Raw genomic sequence first — 18292 nt, forward strand, 5'->3', positions numbered from 1 at the left:
AAAGCCCTAAACAAAATATCAGCAAATTGAATCCAGTGGTTCACAATAAGGATAATGCATCAGACCATGTGGATTTATTTAGAAAGGCAGAGATTGTTTCACAAATGAAAACCAATCACCTCATAAACATAATAAGTATGTTCACTTATTTATTTACAAAGGGGAAAAATCATATGGTCATCTCAATAGATGAAAAAAATTTTTTTATAAAAATTAATACCCATTTGTGATAAAGTTCTTTGTGAAGTAGAAGAGAATTTCTAATTTTTATAGAATATCCCAAAATATTTAAATATTTAAGTTTCTAAATATCTAGAGATTCTAGAGTTATAGAGAAACATTAAAAAGTTTCCCTGGAAATCAGAAATGAGACCAAGATGCTCACGCTCATTATTCCTATTCAAACTATTGTAGGGGGCCTCCCTGGTGGCACAAGGGGTTAAGTGTCCACACTGTGAAGCAATCGGCAGTTACTGCAGCACGAGTTGGATCCCTGGCCAGGGAGGTGACCAACATGGTGCAGCAGACTTTTCCTGTTTCGCCCGCTGCTCCCCTCAGCAGTGTATTTCAGTAGATCTGCCTGTTCTGCTCCCCACTCTGTCTCTGTGGATCCTCTCTCTCACCTGGCCCGATCTCTGGCCTGTACCCCAGTTCTTGTATGCATAAATAAATAAATCTTTAAAAAAAACTATCATAGAACTCTTTACCACTTAAATAAATAACTACTTCAAGAGGAACTATAAATTGTCATAAGAATTGGAAAGAAAAAGTAAAATTGCCATTATTTGTTATCAATATAATTATTGACATAGGGGAAAAATAATCCACAAAATGTTATAATTGAAAGTAAATTCAAAAAAATTACTTGATTTTATGGCTAATAGGAAAAACTAATTTATTAGTGGCAAGCAGAAAGTAAAAAAATATTTTAAATAATAACATTTACAATAGCAACAAGAAATTTCAAATGCTCAAATGTAAGTCTCATGAAAGATGTGCAAGTCTTTTACACTGAAAATTACAAAACTTAGCTAAAAGAAATTTAATAAAATATAAAGATGTTCATCTTCCTAAGTGTATGTATAGGTTCAGTCCAATACCAACCAAAATCCCAGCTTTTTTGTGGAAATTGACATGTTTATTCTAAAATTTATGTGAAAATACAAAGGACCCAGAAAACCCAATAGAATCCTGAAGAACAAAGCTGCTTTCACTACCAGATATCAAGACTAACAATAGAGCCACAGTAATTAATTCAGCGTGGTATTGAATTAATTGAAAGAGACCAGTAGGACAGAGTTGAACACCCTGAAACAGGCCCACATATACATTCTATGTGATTACTTGATTTATGAGAAATGTGAAATTGTAGGACCATGAGGGGAAGATTAGTCTCAAAAAATGGCACTATTGTCAGCTGCATATCCAGATGGGGGAAAAAGTAAATGTTGAACCTGCCTCCTCCTATACACAGAAATCAAGTGTAGATGGATTATAGTTCTAAATGTGAAAGGAAAATTTGTAAAGCTTCTAGAAAAAAAGAAAGAATACGTAATGACCTTTGAGACAGGGGAAATTTTCTTACATGGCATTATAGCATTAACCATTTAGAGGGAAATTTTGCAAAATTAAGAACTTTAGTTCATCCAAAGGCTTAATTTAGAGAGTGAAAATAGCAAGCCCAGAATAGAAGATATTTGCAAAACACATCTATGACAAAGGACTTAAATCTAGAATATATGAAAAACTTACAATCTAAAAAGAAAGAGATGGGAGAAAAATGGGCTTGACTAGGTAGTCACAAAATAGGATGGTTGAAGGGTCAATTAATTTATGATAAAGTGCATAGTTCAGTGGTCATTAAAAAGATTAAATAATGAGATGCTGTAGAGTAAGGAAAAATATCAGGCTTTTCTGCCCTCCCGCCATCAGGATAGATGAGGGAACCCTGTGATCCTGAATGCATGCCTGATGGTGGGCACCTGGAGTGGGTACACCTGCGCTAAGACTGTGCTTTTAAGGGCGGCATCACGGGGACGCCAGGAGAAGCCGAAGCAGAGGAAGCCAAAAGAGAAGCCGAGAAGCAGCAGAACGAACGCCAGAGAGCCCAGATAGAGTGAAGACTTGCTGGGGAGTGAAGCAAGACTTGCTGGGGAGGGAAGACCTGCCTGCCATATGCCTGGTGAACCCCAATAAAAGACCTGCAAAAACCCACTAAAGACTCTGACTCCTCCTTTACCCAGTCTGCTGGATCAGGAAACCTGCACTGTGTCCATTCCTGCCTTTACAGATGCGTGTAATGCCACTGGACTGACTAAAATGAAGTCACTCTACAGATCCACCGTGGGGAAGCTGAGGAGCATCTTCACTGCTGATGGGGTATGAGTTGCTGCAGCAATAGGGAAAATTGCTTCGCAGGTATAGGGTAAATGAATTGGTGTGGCTTTTTGTGCCTCTAGCATCTGTGGCTATCACCTGTGGCTTTAACGGTGTTAAGGCAGAAGGTACTTGGGAGTGTGGGCGCAGGGCACGCAGGCCTGATTGTTGACACCTGGAGCATGGGCGTGCGCGCATGTGTAAGGGCGCAGGGCACGCATGCCTGATTGTTGACACGGGGAGCAGGGGTGTGCACGCATGCATAAGTGGGCCTAGAGGGCGGAGATATAGGATGGCGTCGCTAAGAGACGGAAGATGGCTAGGAGAGGACTAGCAATAGCTACAAGGGGAAGAGACCACGAGAGACTGCCAGAGGCCAAAGAGAAAGAGTAAAGATTCTTTGGGGGCCTCTGGTGAACAGACCACAGCTTGGGACACTCCCACTCTGATTTGGAGGTAAGTGTTTTGGTAACACAGCGCCACAACCACCATGGGGTCCAGTACATCGCTCCCCTACAGCTCGGTCTAAAATAAACATAGCTGGAGCGTCTCATTGACCGTGGTTAGTAAACTGCGGTCCCACTGAAGAGATTCATATCCCAAACCAGGGAGCTGTGAAATGTTACATGACAAAAGGGAATTAAGGTTACTAACCAGCTGACCTAAAATTAGAGGGTATCCTAGATCATCCAGGTGGACCCGGTTCAACCACACAGGCCCTTAGAAGTGTCAGAAGGAGTAGAAGACAGCATCTGAGTCAGCTGAGAAGGATTGACTCAGTTGCTAGGATTGCCCATGAGTAGAGGAATATGGTCCTCTAGGAGCTGGGAAGGCCGGCATTTCTAGCCAGCCAAAAACTAGGAACCTCAGTCATGTGATCACTAGGAATTGACTTCTGCCCATACCTCAAATGAGCAGAAGCAAATTCTCTAAGGCCTCCAGTGTGCCAACATCTTGATTTCAGTCCGATGAGACCTATAGTGGAATTTGCACCTACAGAGTTGTGAGAATATTAATTTGTGCTCTTGTAGCTAAGTTTGCAGTGCCTTGTACAGCAGCAATTGAAAGCAAATATATTGGCCCCAATGCAAGGATATAGAATTTTCATAAGGGGCATAGCTGTTTTATCGGAAAAGAATTCACTAAAACATGAATTTTCCAAGTGGCCAGCTAATCCACTAGGTCAGCAAATTTGCCAAATTCACCCTGAAAATCCCTGGATTCTGGAGTGCTATAGGGATTGGCATAGGGACAAAGCCTTTAGAACTGTCCCCACTTTTTCAAACAGTGATGCACTAATTCTACTCATGATGTATGATTTATATGCTGAAAAAAATAAAAACTAATATCTATCAACTTGATAGTAATTTGCAGAAAATTTATATAGTTCATGATTCAGGACAAAAATTCTATATTGATGATAAAATCACAAAATCAACTACACATCTCAAATATGAAATAACTAAAAGAGTCAAACATCAATTGTCCTCAAATCTTACAAACATCAGAAGATGGGCTAAGCAAGAAAAAGGCAGAAACAGTCACATCAATTAATTTTGAGATCCAAATTAAAGCTGATATGTGCTTTGAGGAGCTGATGAAAGAATGCCCCAAATGACTGAAAATTGAAAACCAGAAAATGACATTGCAAAAGTATCCAAAGCTACCCCATTGTTTTCATCTGAAATTTAATAATCTGTTAGTAATGCACTAAGGGCTGATATATGTGATTTGGAGAATTAGCAAGCAAATGTCAAAATTGCAAATAAGAGAAAATTTTTTAAAAGATATTCACCAGCATCTAAAGAAATCCAAGGAAGCAGTCCCATCTAATATGAAATCTTGATATCTTGGTTTCTAATAAGGAGTAATTGGGATATGATGGTTTGGTAGAAGCTTGTAGAAAAGCTGAATTGAAGTCACAAGCAGCATGAAAGCAGGACAAGCACCCAGCAGAGATGACACCAAATGAAGCTCATGATGTGTCCCTCAAATGTGACATAGACAAAGAAAATCATAGATGAAGGATAAAAAGTAAACTGGTGAGTAGTCCAAAAAATGCTAGTTTTAAACTAAGAGGGGGACTAAGAAATGACAGCAGTACTCCTACTCCATAATAAATGTTGTTGGCTAATTGTTAGAAAAAAGTCAAAGGACCTTTGAGAAATTAATTGAATTCTCATACAAAAGTTAAAATTGTGGCAACAGAAAATGAATTCCAAAGTTATGGGTAAAAATGGAAAGATTCACATTAAAATACCTAATGAGCAAATATAATTTTTTGATTATTGAACATACTCCACCACACACACACTCCAGCAATGCTTATTTCAACAAACATTAAACTGCTACTATAAGAACAAAATTAAAACCAGTCCTCACACTTGATGACGAGCTCCAAAAGCCACATGAAAATCTTCCTATGCAATAGAAGTTGCTTTACAATGTAAATCAGAACATTTGTTAAATTATTCTTAATTGGATATTTAATCAATTGCCTTTGGCTTTTTCTGTCTATTTGTCCATCTGTCTATCTACCTAGCTGGTCATTTTGTGAATTGCTTTTTGGCAAAATGGCATTAGATCAATTTAATGTTGATAAATTTACCCAGACCTATTTCCTCCAGAGCAAATGAAGAACGCAAATGTTTTTTTAAGCTTTCTAGAAAGCAATTTGACAATCTGTGTTAAAAGCTGTAAAATTGTTCATGTTCTCTGACCAGTAATTCCACTTCTAGGAAATTATACTAAAGAAATAACGACAACGTGCAAAATACAAAGCTACATGAATTTCATAATAGAATTTTCTGGCACAGTAAAATGCTAAAGATAAGCTAAAAATTTCAATAAGAGAAGGTTGATTAAATAAAACAAGCAAATATATACATGTTGGGAGGCTTCATAATTTGAGCTGTAAAAGAATATTTACTATCACAGAAAGTTACTCAAACATTATTATTTTTTTTTAATATTAAATTTTATTTTTATATTCCCCCATACAATTGCAAACGCCCCATTCTGACCCCAATCCTTCCCTCGCCCCCCACCCCCCAAAAAGTGTCTCTGGTTCATAGTTTTTTGTTGATTTTGATTTTCACTTTCTTATATTCATTTTCCTGGTCCCTTATTTAAGTTTTCTAGATTCCTGCTATGAGTGAGACCATCTGGTATTTTTCTTTTTCTTTTTGGCTTATTTCGCTGAGCATGATCCCTTCCAGCGCCATCCATGTTGCTGCAAATTGCATGTGTTTATCTTTTTTGAATGCTGAGTAATATTCCATGGTATATATGTACCACATCTTCTTGATCCAGTCATCTATTTTTGGGCATTTGGGTTGTTTCCAAAGCTTAGCTATTGTAAACAGTGCTGCTATAAACATAGGGGTGCAGGTGCTCTTTGGAATTGATGTTTCTGTGTCCTTTGGGTAAATACCTAGGAGTGGAATTGCTGGATCATATGGAAGCTCTATGTTTAGTAGGTCCAGAAATCTCCACACAGCTCTCCATAGTGGTTGGACCAGTTTGCACTCCCACCAACAGTGCAGAAGAGTTCCTTTTTCTCCACATCCTCGCCAACATTTGTTGTTGCTAGTTTTTTTAATATGTGCCATTCTCACTGGTGTGAGATGGTATCTCATGGTAGTTTTGATTTGCATTTCCCTGATTACAAGTGATGTTGAACATTTTTTCATATGTCTGTTGGCCATTTGCATTTCCTCTTCAGAGAAGTTTCTTTTTAGCTCTTCTGCCCATTTTTTGACTGGATTATTTTCTTTGTTGTTGCTGAGTCTCATCAGCTCTTTGCAGATTTTTGTGATCAGTCCTTTATCATTAGTGTTGGGTGCAAAAATGTTCTCCCAGTTGTGGGGTTTCTCTTTGTTTTTGTTATTGTCTCTTTTGCTGTGCAGAAGCTCTTTAATTTGATGTAGTCCCAGCTGTTTATCTTTGTCTTCACTATCACTGCTTTGGGTGATGTGTCTGTAAAGATGTCTTTGATGTGCAAATCCTGTAGTGTTTTGCCTATATTTCCTTCTATGTATTTTATGGTTTCAGGTCTTATGTCTAGTTCTTTAATCCATTTTGAGTTGATTTTTGTGTATGGTGTGAGGTAGTGATCAAGCTTCATTCTTTTGCATGTAGCGACCCAGTTTTCCCAGCACCATTTATTGAACAAACTTTCTTTGCTCCAATGCATAGTCTTTGCTCCTTTGTCAAAGATTAGTTGACCATAAATCTGTGGGTTTATTTCTGGATTTTCTATTCGATTCCATTGGTCTGTATGTCTGTTCTTGTTCCAATACCATGCAGTTTTGATGATTATCAAACATTATTATTAAGTTAAAAAAAAATAGGTTGTGAAACAGACTATTCTACTTTAGTCAGAAAAAAAAATGCCATATGCATATGACTGAATGGATAAACTACAAAATATTTGCTGAGGTTATTTTGGGGGTTGGCATTTAGGATAAATTTTATTTTCTTTGGGCTTACCTGAAATTTTCTAATTTTTCCACATTGAATATGTGTTACTTCTTTATAAAGAGAAGAAACTAAATCTTTTCCTCACCAACTAGCTTCGAAGCCAGGAGAGTGACCACCTCACTGTGAGTGTGACCTTGGCAAGCCCCCTCACCTCTTTCCAAACTTTTCGTATTTCTCATCATCCCTGAACTTCACATCTCCTGGCCTTTCCTTTCCCTTCACTAAAATTCCATTAGTAACTCACTGCTTCCAGGATTCTAAATCTCATGAACCTTAGCATTGCTTGGGAACTGTTTTGAACAGTTATATGTTGACCTCTGGGGCTTTCATACAATAACTGTGAGCTGCAGACACTCCAGGAGAAGGGGAGAGAAGGTGCACTCCCCAGAGCTCATTCTTCAGTGGAGGAGACAGGTATCTGATGCAAGCAGCACAGCAATGTGATAAACGCTGCACTAAAGAATGAGCGATGTAGTGCAGGGTCACAGAGGTCTGCTACAAGAGAGGACTGCGAGTTGGATTCTGAAATGGAAGTTCCCGAACGCTTCCTGCAATCAAGCACTGAGCTCCGTGCTTTGGTGCCTCATCTCAAGTAACCCTCACAAAAACTGCACCCAGTTGCTGACACTGGCCCAGCCAAGTGGGAGGTTGGTTAAGATACGCTATGAAAGACCTTGATGCTTAGCAAGCGCCTGATGGATGTGGGCTATCGTCTTGGAAGATCCCTGAGCCCAGGAGTCTCAGGGATCCTGTCAGCTGGTGATTAGCCGGGTGACCTTGTGGGTCAGGGCCTACACGGGAAGACAGAGCCCGTGCTAGGTGGCTGAGGACAGTGGTTAGCAGCTGTGGCTGGAACTTTAGGACTGAGTGGGAGATGCTGAAGAAGAACAGAGAAACCCTGTGGTGAGTTGCTACCACCGCCTGCTGGAGGGAGGAGGGAGAAAGTGGGCTGCTAGGGCCTGGGAATCTGGACTTCTGGCAGGGTCTGGGGCCCCTGAGGCGGGGTGAGGGAGGCTGGAACGCAGTAGGCTACACAGCTGCTGCGGAACTTGCTACCTGACACTGGGAGGGAAGGAGGCACCATCCTGGCGGCTCCTTAACTCAGATTCTTCTCCTTAAGCCGCTGGCAGAGCTGAGCAGCCAGGGGAAGCCATGGAAGGCGGGTGAGCTAGAAGGAGAGCTCTTGCTTCTGGATCCTGGCTGGCACTGTGGTACTGTTGCAAAGTGTAGTTGAGGGAGATGTGTGGAGGAGAGACGTGTAGAGACATTTGAAAGAGACAAATAGGTAGAGACGTGGGGAGGTTGATAGTGGCAGCCATTATCTTGATTCGTACTTTGATTTTGCTCCTTCTGTCCCAGACATGCCTGGTGCCTTTGGTCCCTTTCCTATGGTTCCTGCCGGAAGGTGCCTTAGACTTGTGGCAAGGTTATGGGTCTTGGCAGCCCTACTTCGGGCCAACACTGTTTGGCTGGACATTTGCCCACAAGGCGATGGGTAATTTGGGGTGTTTTTTGGGAGAAATATCCTTCTTTCTATGCACAATAATTCTGTTAAAGATCTTTCATGCGAAGAGTCCACTTTGCCTTTAGGTGGTAGATGGCAGGACCCAGTTTTTGAGGATGCAAGTTGGGGGGAAGAGGTTTCTGGGTACCCCTTGGTTGCACACTGACATAGGGAGGAGGGAGAATCTCAAGAGATGTGACAGTTAAGCACAGAGAAAGAACACAGGGTGACCTTGAACCAGTCCTTTGACCTTCAGTGTTGCAGCCCCTGAGCCACAGTTAGAGAGGGTAGACCTGGTCACCAAGACCCTGTCCTAAGTGCTGGGCATCTGTGAGAAAAGAAATTGCTTGGCTTCTCACAGAAGAAAAGATGCCAAGAAATTGAAGGTACGTGTGTTAAATGACCCTGTCCTTCTTAGCACCTCCTCAGCTCCTTATCCACCCTCCTGCCTTCTACAGCCTCCACACTCAATTGGAAAAAGCTCAGAATCTCCTTTGGAAAAATCCACCATCCTTCCGGCTCCTGGCATTTGCACGTTGTAGGGAATTCAGGTTGTTCTGACTTTAATTAGTAGGTGCTAAGCAGTTTCCACATTTTTTAATTTTATTTATTTTTAAGATTTATTTATTTATACAAGCATTGGGGTACGGGCCAGAGGCTGGGAAGGTGAGAGGATTCACCAGAGTCAGAGCAAGGAGCAGAACAGGCAGAAGGACCGAAAACACTGCTGAGGGGACAAGCGGGGGAAACAGGAGCGATCTGCCGCGCCATGTGGGTATCTCCCCGACTGGGGACAGCTTCACAGCACCAGGCTCAACCCGCTGCACCACAGGGGAGGCCTCCACATTTTTTTAGTAAATATGTCAAAACATAAAATCCCGTTCATTCTTTCATTTTCCCCACCCCCCTCCTTCGCTACAGGCTTTTCTCTTAGCTGCTCAGCTAAGAAGTGTTTTTCTTCAGCAAGAGTGAAAGTGGCATTAACAGGAGGAGTCTGGCAGTTTTACAGTCCCTCTCGAATCCTCAGCTGCCCTCCTGGTCATTCATCCATCTGTTTATTTGCTCATTCATTTGCTCGCTATGGAGCAGGCCGTGACTCCCGGCTTTGGGTTTTACTGGAGCCTCAAGGATAAAGCCGGCATCATGAAGGACACCCTCACCACCCAGCACGCTGCTGGGCAACAGGGGACTACGAGGAGCCTTGGGGGAAGTTGTGCACTTCATTTCCTTCTTGGTGGGCCTCCTGCTGAGAGGATTAAAAAACAGCTCTTCAATTGCCATTGCGCAGCTGGCCCTGTCCCCACTTGGGTCCGCCCCTCCCCGCCAGCCTCGCCCCACGCCCCATTCTTCCTGGTTCCCTGGGTGGAGAAGCTGAGTTTTTGCACAGACCCTTGCCCCAACAAAGGAAACAGCAAGTGGAGAGGATGGGCCCTGGGGTGCAGGCCGAGGGCTCCCCAGCGTTTTCCAAAACCAGCTGCCAGTAGGGCTTACTGCCCAGGCTCCGGGAGCCGTGCTCAGTTTTCATGGCCAAAGTGAGAGGCCTCTGGGTGAGCTGGGGGGGAACTTTCCCATCTGCCTTTTGTTTGTTTAACCTAAAGTGACATGTGAATATAAAATCCAAAATGATGTCCAAGGGCTGGTAGCTCCGTGTCAACCCAGACCGCACACGTGGTGCCCTCCCTCCACAGCTCTTCCTGGGCACACTTCACCTAGGCGGCATCTTTGGGGCTTCCAGACCAGCTTTTCATCCTGAGTGGGTTGAACCCACACAGATCCAGTCAAAGTCAGTGACTCCACTGTCCTCCCCCACCGGCCCTGGTAAGTGGCAGGGGCGGGGTACTGCCTGGGGGGCGGGTGTCTCCGTTTCAGCACCTCCCATGCCCCTGGGACATCATGGTCCAAAAGGAAAACTGAATGCTCCCTGGCCTTGAGGAGGCCGTCCCAGCTTCAGAGGAGCAGATACATAAGCCAGATCATTTCAACAGAGGAAATGGAGGTGCAGGTGCGTGAAAGAATGTGGAGACCACCTACTGTTGCCACTGGCGGGGACTAGGAAGGCACGCTAGCCTAGTCCACTGTGATGTGAACGCTGGGGTGCAGGGAGGTGAGGTGACTTGCCCAAGGTCACCCAGCTGGGAGCCACACAGCCCTCACACGGGAGCCTCAGCCTCGCAGTTCCCAGTTCCGCAGTTCCTTAAGCCGAACGTCACATTTCCATCCTGAGCTTGCGCAGACCCAGAGTTGTCAGCTCCCTCTACCTCCTCCTCATTCTCCTCTGAATCATTCGACTTCTCAAAGAACTAATGACACTCCCTTCTGCTATCAACTCCCCAAGTTTTTGCCCTCCCCAAGTGACAAGTGATGGTCCCTACGTGCCTGGGGCCCAGAAAGGCACTTGCTAGAACCATCCAAGGAGGCGGGCGGGCAGCGAGGAGTGCCAGCAAGATCGTTTTCATTAATTTATACCATTTCGCAGCTCCTGCAATCTGCCTGCTCCCTGCTGGTCCTTCTATGTCCTGACTGAGATGGCTGTTCTGTTTGTTTCTATTGTCTGAGAAATAAAATGGTTTTGATTACACCCACGTTGGTCTCTGGTGCATGACTACATTTTGGCTGCCCACGGGCAGAAGGCACCATCTGTAGTTCCTGCCACTGACTCCTAGGAGAGGCCTGCTGCCTGCTGAGGCGCTTGGCCAGGGGGCACCACCAGACCCCACCCCCCGCCCCGTGGCTGGTTATGGATTGAGGGGTGGGGAGAGAGCTACGTAAAAGGGCGAGGTGCAGGATGGCAAGGTGCAGGTGAGGTGAAGAAGTGAAAACTAACATTTTTGAGAAGATAGGCAGGGTGAGTCAGTCAACAACTACTCTGTCAGACCCTGTTCTCAGTGTGGGGACTCAGGGGGGAGCATGGGGCAATGATGTTGCTCAAAGTACTTAACTGGTCCACAGAGACACCAACCAATCAACTGCCCTGCAGCCCTGACAAGGGTTCCAGAGATGCCCCCCACTGTTGCTGGATCCTGGTGAGATCAGAGAGGGGGATTCCAAGGGAAAAGCTGAAGTGCCAGGATGGTGGAGTCCCAGACGGCTGCCAGTGAGAACTGCAGTTGTACAGGAGTGAGGGATGCCACCCTGTGCCCAGAGGGTCAGGTAAGAGGGCTGGGGAAGGCTACAACAAACTGTCCATAGTTGGGCACAACCAGTACTTATCAACAGCCCATAACTGTCTTCTGAAAGAAGAGGCCCTATGATTCTGGACCTTCCGATTTTTTGAGAATCAGTTCTGGAGGGTATGTATGTGTTGTGTGCACTTTCAATTAAAAATAAATCGTTATATCCAGTCTAGGTCAAAGAAAATGTATTCTAGCCCACTCCCCTGAGAGTCCTCACTTTTCACCCTCTGGCCTTAGGCTAACCAGGACTTCACTAGTTAAACTGCAGTTAATTCTCACAACCACCCGCATTGACCATGCTGCTCCCCACAGTTGACAGATGAGAAAAGCCGAGGATGGGCTTTCTGCCGGGGACAGGAGCCCAAGAGGGCACGTGCTTGTGCAAGGGAGGGTGGCTGCTGAAACAGAACTCCTGTCTCCCGGAGGAGAGAGCACCCCACCTTGGCAGAAAAGTTCAGGTGAGGGCTGGTCCAGGGCTGAGGGCAGAACTGCAGGGGGGCTAGAAGGACCCTGGGGGACTGTGGGAGGGCTGAGAAGGGATATAATCTGTCGTAGATGTGGGGCTACAGTAGATGTATTAGAGAGATTCTGGAACGCAGCCCAGCCAGAGGGGCAGGAAAATTTAGGTCGTAATGGGGGAGTCAGGGACCCTACAAAGAGAGTCAGAGGGTGGGCTGAGGTTTAAATCTCCACCTGACTACAGATGGGTCCACACACCCCCTTCTGCACTGGGTCCTGGGGAGCTGGTTACCTGCACAGGCCCTGCACAGGCCGTTTCAGTGATGCTTAACCTTGCACCTAGGTTTGAATCTGTCTGCTTCTGTGGGTCTCTGGTGGGGCCACCAGTGGGAGGGTGGTCTTGTGTACCCCTCTTGTAAAACTATTATAGTGGCAGCAAATGAGAGGTACACTGAGAAGGGCCTAGCAGGCAGTAGGAATCCCCCTGGGAAAGAACACAGAGACAGGAATGTGCATGTTCATGGGAGATGAACTCGGGGGAAAGTGGACAGGGACAGGGACTAATGGAAATAAAGGCTTAAATAGAAGGCTGTGGCCAAGTTAAAAGACCCTTGGAGAACTAAGGCTGTCGAGTTAAGATATTTTATTCAGCAAGCAACAGGGAGCCTTGGAAGACTTGGTAGCAGAGTATCTGAAGAATTAGGAGGCTGTAAGCTAACAATACCTGAGTTTCTAACTTGTGCCAGTCTATTTATATATACTTCACCCATCTTTATATATGCCTGAGGTCAGCTAGGTTATAAGTGACAATTTAGGATAATTGAACTGGAGGGAACTTCGTGAAACTGAAGTTGGACAGAGAATACTTAGAAGCCTATAGAAATATTCTGGGCATGAATAGCAATCTCTGTAGGTGCAGCTGAAGCAAGGAGAGTGGCATGGGAGCTGCATGCTGGATGCTTAGAGTGGGACCCTGTGGCTGCTGTGGTGAGGGTAGAGCAAGAGGGGGCATCACTGACAAGGAATGGGACCCTGGAGGAACCATTAGCAACATAGGGAGTTTCTGAGGAGGGCTCAGGTTTCAGAAGATAGTCTTACTGTGATTTTAGAAAGGGTGCAGAGGTGTGGGAAATGTGATTTTTACTTCCCAACGTGGCAGTACAGAAAAGCAGACTAGAACAGAAGTTTCTAGACTTTTTAAAGAAATCCGATCCACAGCAAAATTATATATTTACCCCTTCTGACAAGTAATGTACTCAGATTCTTTTCCCTTCCATTATAGTCTAGTTCATGGTAGGTCTGCCTGTGACCCAGCAATTCCACTCCTAGGAATCTGCCCAAAGGACACGCAAACAAATTTGAAAGGAAACCTGCTATCCTATGTTTATTGCAGCACTGTTTAAATTAGCTAAGATACTGAGCCTCCCCTGGTGGCGCAGCGGTTGAGCGCTGGGTTGCAAAGCTGCCCACCCCCCCCCACCCCACCCTCCGCCTCTCAGCTCTGCAGCGCCGGTTCGATCCCCGGCTGCTCCCCGGCCACCGGAGGAGGGTCCCACATGGCGCGCAGACCTCTCCTGCCGCCCGCTGCTCCCCTCAGCAGTGTACTTCGGTCCTTCTGCCTGCTCTGCTCCCCGCTCTGGCTCTGGTGAATTCTCTCACCCTCCCACACTTCTGACTGTATCCAGTGCTTGTATAAATAAATCTTTAAAAAAAAATAAAATAAGATAGCTAAGATTCAGGGCCTCCCCTGGTGGCGCAGCAGTTGAGCGCTGGGCGAGGCTGCCTGCAGCCTCTGCAGCACCGGTTCGTTCCCGGCCGCCTGCGAGGGTCCCACCAAAAAAAAAAAAAAAAAAAAAAAAAAAGCTAAGATACGGAAGCAAACTAAATGCCCAAAAACAGATGAATAGATCAAGAAGATGTGGTCTATATACACAATGAAATACTACTCAGTGATCAAAAAAGAAACTCATGTCATTTGCAGCAGCATGGATGGAGCTGAAAGGGATTATGCTCAGCAAAATAAGTCAGAAGGAAAAAGAAAAATATCAGATGGTTTCACTTAGAGGTGGAATATAGGGGAACCAAACAAAGGGAAAGGAAAAAGACAAAACTTGCAGGAAAACCATAAATCTGAGGCATACAGTAGGGGAGGGGGAGGGAGGGGTCAAAACAGGAGAGGAACAAGTACAAGAGACTATGGTTCATGGGTGCTGTTGTGGTGGGAGAATTATGGGGACTATGCCTTAGGGGAGAAATCAATTATTGTACAAAAATGAACAATGTAAGAAAACAAAATAAATAATATATATATATTATATATACATACAGAAAGAGAGAGGAGAGAGAACGCCTTTTGCAGGTGGCAAAAAAAAAAAAAACAAAAAAAAAACAAGAGGAAGACACAGCAAGGAGGGAGAATTAAGAGTCATGGGTAGGGTAACCGAGTTCATCAGGTATTTTGCACCTTAAGTCTCTGTGGCTATCACCTGCAGCCTTGATGGTGTTAACACAGAAGGCGCTTGGGAGTGTGGCCTCGGCGCACATGTGCCTGATTGTGGACACGTGGAGTATGAGTGTGGGCATGCGTAAGTGTGCACATGTAGGGTAAGGTAAAAAATCAGGCTTTTCTGCCCTCCCGCCATCAGGATAGATGAGGGAACCCTGTGGTCCTGAATGCATGCCTGATGGCGGGCACCTGAAGTGGGTCCACCTGTGCTAAGACTGTGCTTTTAAGGGCGGTGTCACGGGGACGCCAGTAGCAGCCGAAAGAGAAGAAGCCCGAAGCAGAAGCTGAAGAGAAGCCAAGAAGCCTAGCAGAAGCTGAAGAGAAGGCCGGAGAGCCCAGACCTGCTGGGGGCTGTGAGGCCTGCCAGCCTCCCGGCCCCCCCAGTACCCCTGCCTGCTGTGTACTGGCTAAACCCCAATAAAAGCCTGCAGAAAGCCACTGAGGACTCTGACTCCTCCTTTACCCGGTCTGCATGGGATCAGAAAACCTGCACTGTGGTCCATTTCTGACTCTACAGCATACCTGAGCCTGGAGATCAGGGCTATAAGCGTGGCATCACTCAGAGACAGAGGCTACAGGAGAAGACAGCTGCGAGAATTTGAGTGACTACGGAAGAGGCAAGACCACAAGACGAGAGGATGCCAGAGAAAGTGTAAAGATTTGTGGGGGGCTGGGAGGCTCGGTTGCCTGCCTGCCTCCCAGTACCCCCTGGCCAGCCCATGCCTGCCTCCTTGCATGCCAGCCTCCCTGCCTGGTGTGCCTGTGTACCTGGTTCCCTGAGAACCTGGTACAGCCTGAAAAATCCACCAAGGACTCCGGGACTGTCCTTTATCCATCTGCCCGAATCCACAGTGAACCTGCCCTGTGCCCGCTGGCATTACACATGAGCAGAGGACTCGAGGGCAGAGCATCTGAAAGACCACTTGTTTTTAGAAGAAGTTATCAGGCACCTTTCAAGGACAATTTTCAGTCAATGGTGGATATGGAAACCAGATGCCCAGGACTAGTGGGCATGAGGAGGTGAAAGAGAGACACTACATCTTCAAGGGCATTGTGCTCCAGGCAGAGGAGCGGGAGCCTGTCATGAGGATGTGAGTGAAAAATGTGAGAGTGGTGTCTGGCAGTGGGGGAAGTCAAGTCCCAGCAGAGATGGAAGTCGCCAGAGGGAGCAGGGATACAAGCGCAGGTGTACTCCTTTGGAAGGTGGCAGAGGCAGGAAGGAGAAACGCTAGGTAATGACAGACATTTACAGAGGTAAAGAGGGAGTGTTGACAGGCAGAAGGAGGGGGGTGATGCAATGTGAACGGCTGACCCCAATTTTCTCAGTGAAGTAGGGGCCAAGACCTTGTTCTCAGTCAACGGGAAATATTTGGAACAGCTGCTAGGAAGCATCCACGAGAAGGAAATATGGCAATTCTGAGACCTCGAGGACCAGTTTCGATGCCTTAGTCTGTGTTTGAGACCCTCTGCTCTCTCCTAGCAGATATTTTCAGAGCAGGACTTCCTTGTTTCCCCAAAGTTACACCAGGGCTCCCTCACCTGGAATGGGCAGGGGTGGGGGAGGGGTGATTCAAGGAACGTTGATTGCCTTTTAAATGGTCAAGAACACCAGACATTCCGGCCTGATATTTTTAAAAGAATCTTGCCTCTAGGCTTTCCAAAATAAGCTCCTTCTTCTAGATTTTTGCTTCCACTTCCAGTAAATCTCTTAACAGCACAGGCTGGTCCATCTGGACCGATCAATCAGCCGTCATCATAAGGCAGTATTTTTTCCCCTTCCCCTCCCTGGGATCTGTCACCCTGGACAAACGCTGGAACCACCTGGGAGAGTTATAGATAATGAAGCCTGTCCCACCCTAGAGACAGACTTAGCTGATCTGGGTTTGTGGTTGAGCAAATTCTAATATGCCAGCTAAGCATGAGAACCACTGAGCCCCTTCTGCCCTAGGTGTGCTCTATGGACAGAAAGTGCCAGCATTGACCTGGTGTCCGTAGAAATGCAGTTTCAGGCTTTTCTCCCCTCCAGACACTGAAGTTGGACGAGGAATACAGGTGATTAGAGTCTGAGAAGCTCGAAGCTTGTACTAGAGTCTTAACTTTGTAAGCCCTTTCTCCAGTCCCGTGTGAGATCAGGGAGGTAGGTCTCCGAGCTCAGGCCTCCTTGACACTAAGAAGCCTGGCCAATAGCTGATGGCTGCTTTCTCCTAGAATGTGACACAGATACCTCTCAGGCCATTGACCAACAAATCCTTCCCAACATGAGACATGGAGGAGACCAGCAGACTCAGAGCAGCAGAGATAGGCCCCAGCTTAGCAGTCTAGAGCACAATTAGTTGGAGCATCCTTGTAGGGTCATCAACTTTCATGTTTGTATGGGACTGTCCCAGTTTTGGTGCTGTGAGTCCCATATCTAGGGAAATTCATCAGTCCCAGGCAAGTTGGCAGGGGGGCTACCCTATGGGAAGTAACATTTAAAAGTGATTTAAACTTACACCCCTCCACACACACACCATCAAAAGTAAGAGTTCTCTTTGGTACCCACCCCCGCCCCCCACTTCCGCTGTGAACTCACATAGTTAGGAGCCACAGTAGTTTTTATGCATAGAGTTAATGTTTAGAAATTCAGCTTCACTCATTCAACAAAAATCCAGAATATTCTTAGCACATCAGCCTCTGTGTAAGGTGTGAGGAAGCAACAATATCGAAGTAGATGACCCCTGGGATTACAGTCTAGAGGGGAATATGGGAGTGGTGACAGGACAGTAGTGGTGTGAGGGACCCCCAGAAACTTGTAGAAGTGCCCAATCTATATACGGGACCAGGGGCTTCTGAAGGAGGGAAGAGTTAATTGGGCAGGAGGCCAATGGGTTTATGTGAAGGGGCGAAGAGCTTCCTAAGCAGAGGAAATAGGGGTTCATGGACAGGAGCCAAGAGAGCTGAAAGGTCAGAATCTCTAAGGCAGATGCTGTGGGAGGTGGGAGGTGAGCATACTGACCAGCTCTGGGGAGGGAGGCAGAGGCTGGCCTGTGCATGGCCTTGTCGAGCAAGTCCAGGAACTGGGCGTGGTTCTGAAAGAAGTGGATCCCCAAGAACTTTAAGTCATATTTAAGAACCCAGTTTGGGTGAAGAAGCATTCTGTGATTCTGTGGAGAACAGAATGGAGAAAATAAGATGAAAACGGGGAGTCAAATAGGGGTGAAGTAATCCAGGAGGAAAATGAGGAGAGGTCAGGCTGAGGTGGTGGCAGCTGAAGCCCAGGGACATGGATGGATGGAGAAATGCTCAGGAAGTAAAAGTGATGGAAAATGTGTTGATTGACAAATTCCCGTGACGGAGAACAGGTGACAGAAAAGAACAAGAGGAGCTGAGTGAGGAGCACACCTGGGTTTTTTTCTTTTTTATTTTTTTTTTACTTTGTTTCTCAACAATGTCTAGATTTACAGAAAAGCTGCAAGAAATAGTTGTTTCCATCTCTCTCATGGAGTATCTGCAAATGTACACATCACACCTGTTCACCAAACAACTATCAGAATCAGAAAATCACCATAACAAACCCAAAAGAAACACCCCTTCAAACTTCACCAGCTTTTATAGAACAAATATATATTTTTTCATTTCCAGAATCCCACACTGCATTTCCCAGAGTCTGCACGTCTGCGGGAGTCCTTCAGTCTCTGCTGTCTTTCAGGATCTTGAAAGCTCAAAGACTATCAGTCACTTGTTTGCTGAGCACCCCAAAATGTGGGGTCCCATCTGGTAGCTTCATGTCTCTAACTCTGGAGGTAAGTAGTG

General features: G+C 45.6%; 1 protein-coding gene and 1 long non-coding RNA gene across 2 annotated transcripts in view; one reads left to right on the top strand and one right to left on the bottom strand.

Annotated features, from left to right (window-relative positions):
* Nucleotides 1–18292, bottom strand: part of MARCHF4 (membrane associated ring-CH-type finger 4) — a 94325-nt gene that overhangs the window by 57818 nt on the left and 18215 nt on the right. The gene's annotated exons all lie outside the window — the stretch shown is intronic.
* LOC129146564 (uncharacterized) lies at nt 2663–10928 on the top strand. The gene is made up of 4 exons (XR_008553429.1): nt 2663–2832; nt 4270–4418; nt 10051–10180; nt 10839–10928. It is a non-coding gene; the product is annotated as an uncharacterized LOC129146564 (long non-coding RNA).

This window comes from Talpa occidentalis, unplaced genomic scaffold (assembly GCF_014898055.3).
Source record: "Talpa occidentalis isolate TD23 unplaced genomic scaffold, MPIMG_talOcc4v2.1 talOcc4.3, whole genome shotgun sequence".
Lineage (NCBI taxonomy): Eukaryota > Metazoa > Chordata > Mammalia > Eulipotyphla > Talpidae > Talpa > Talpa occidentalis.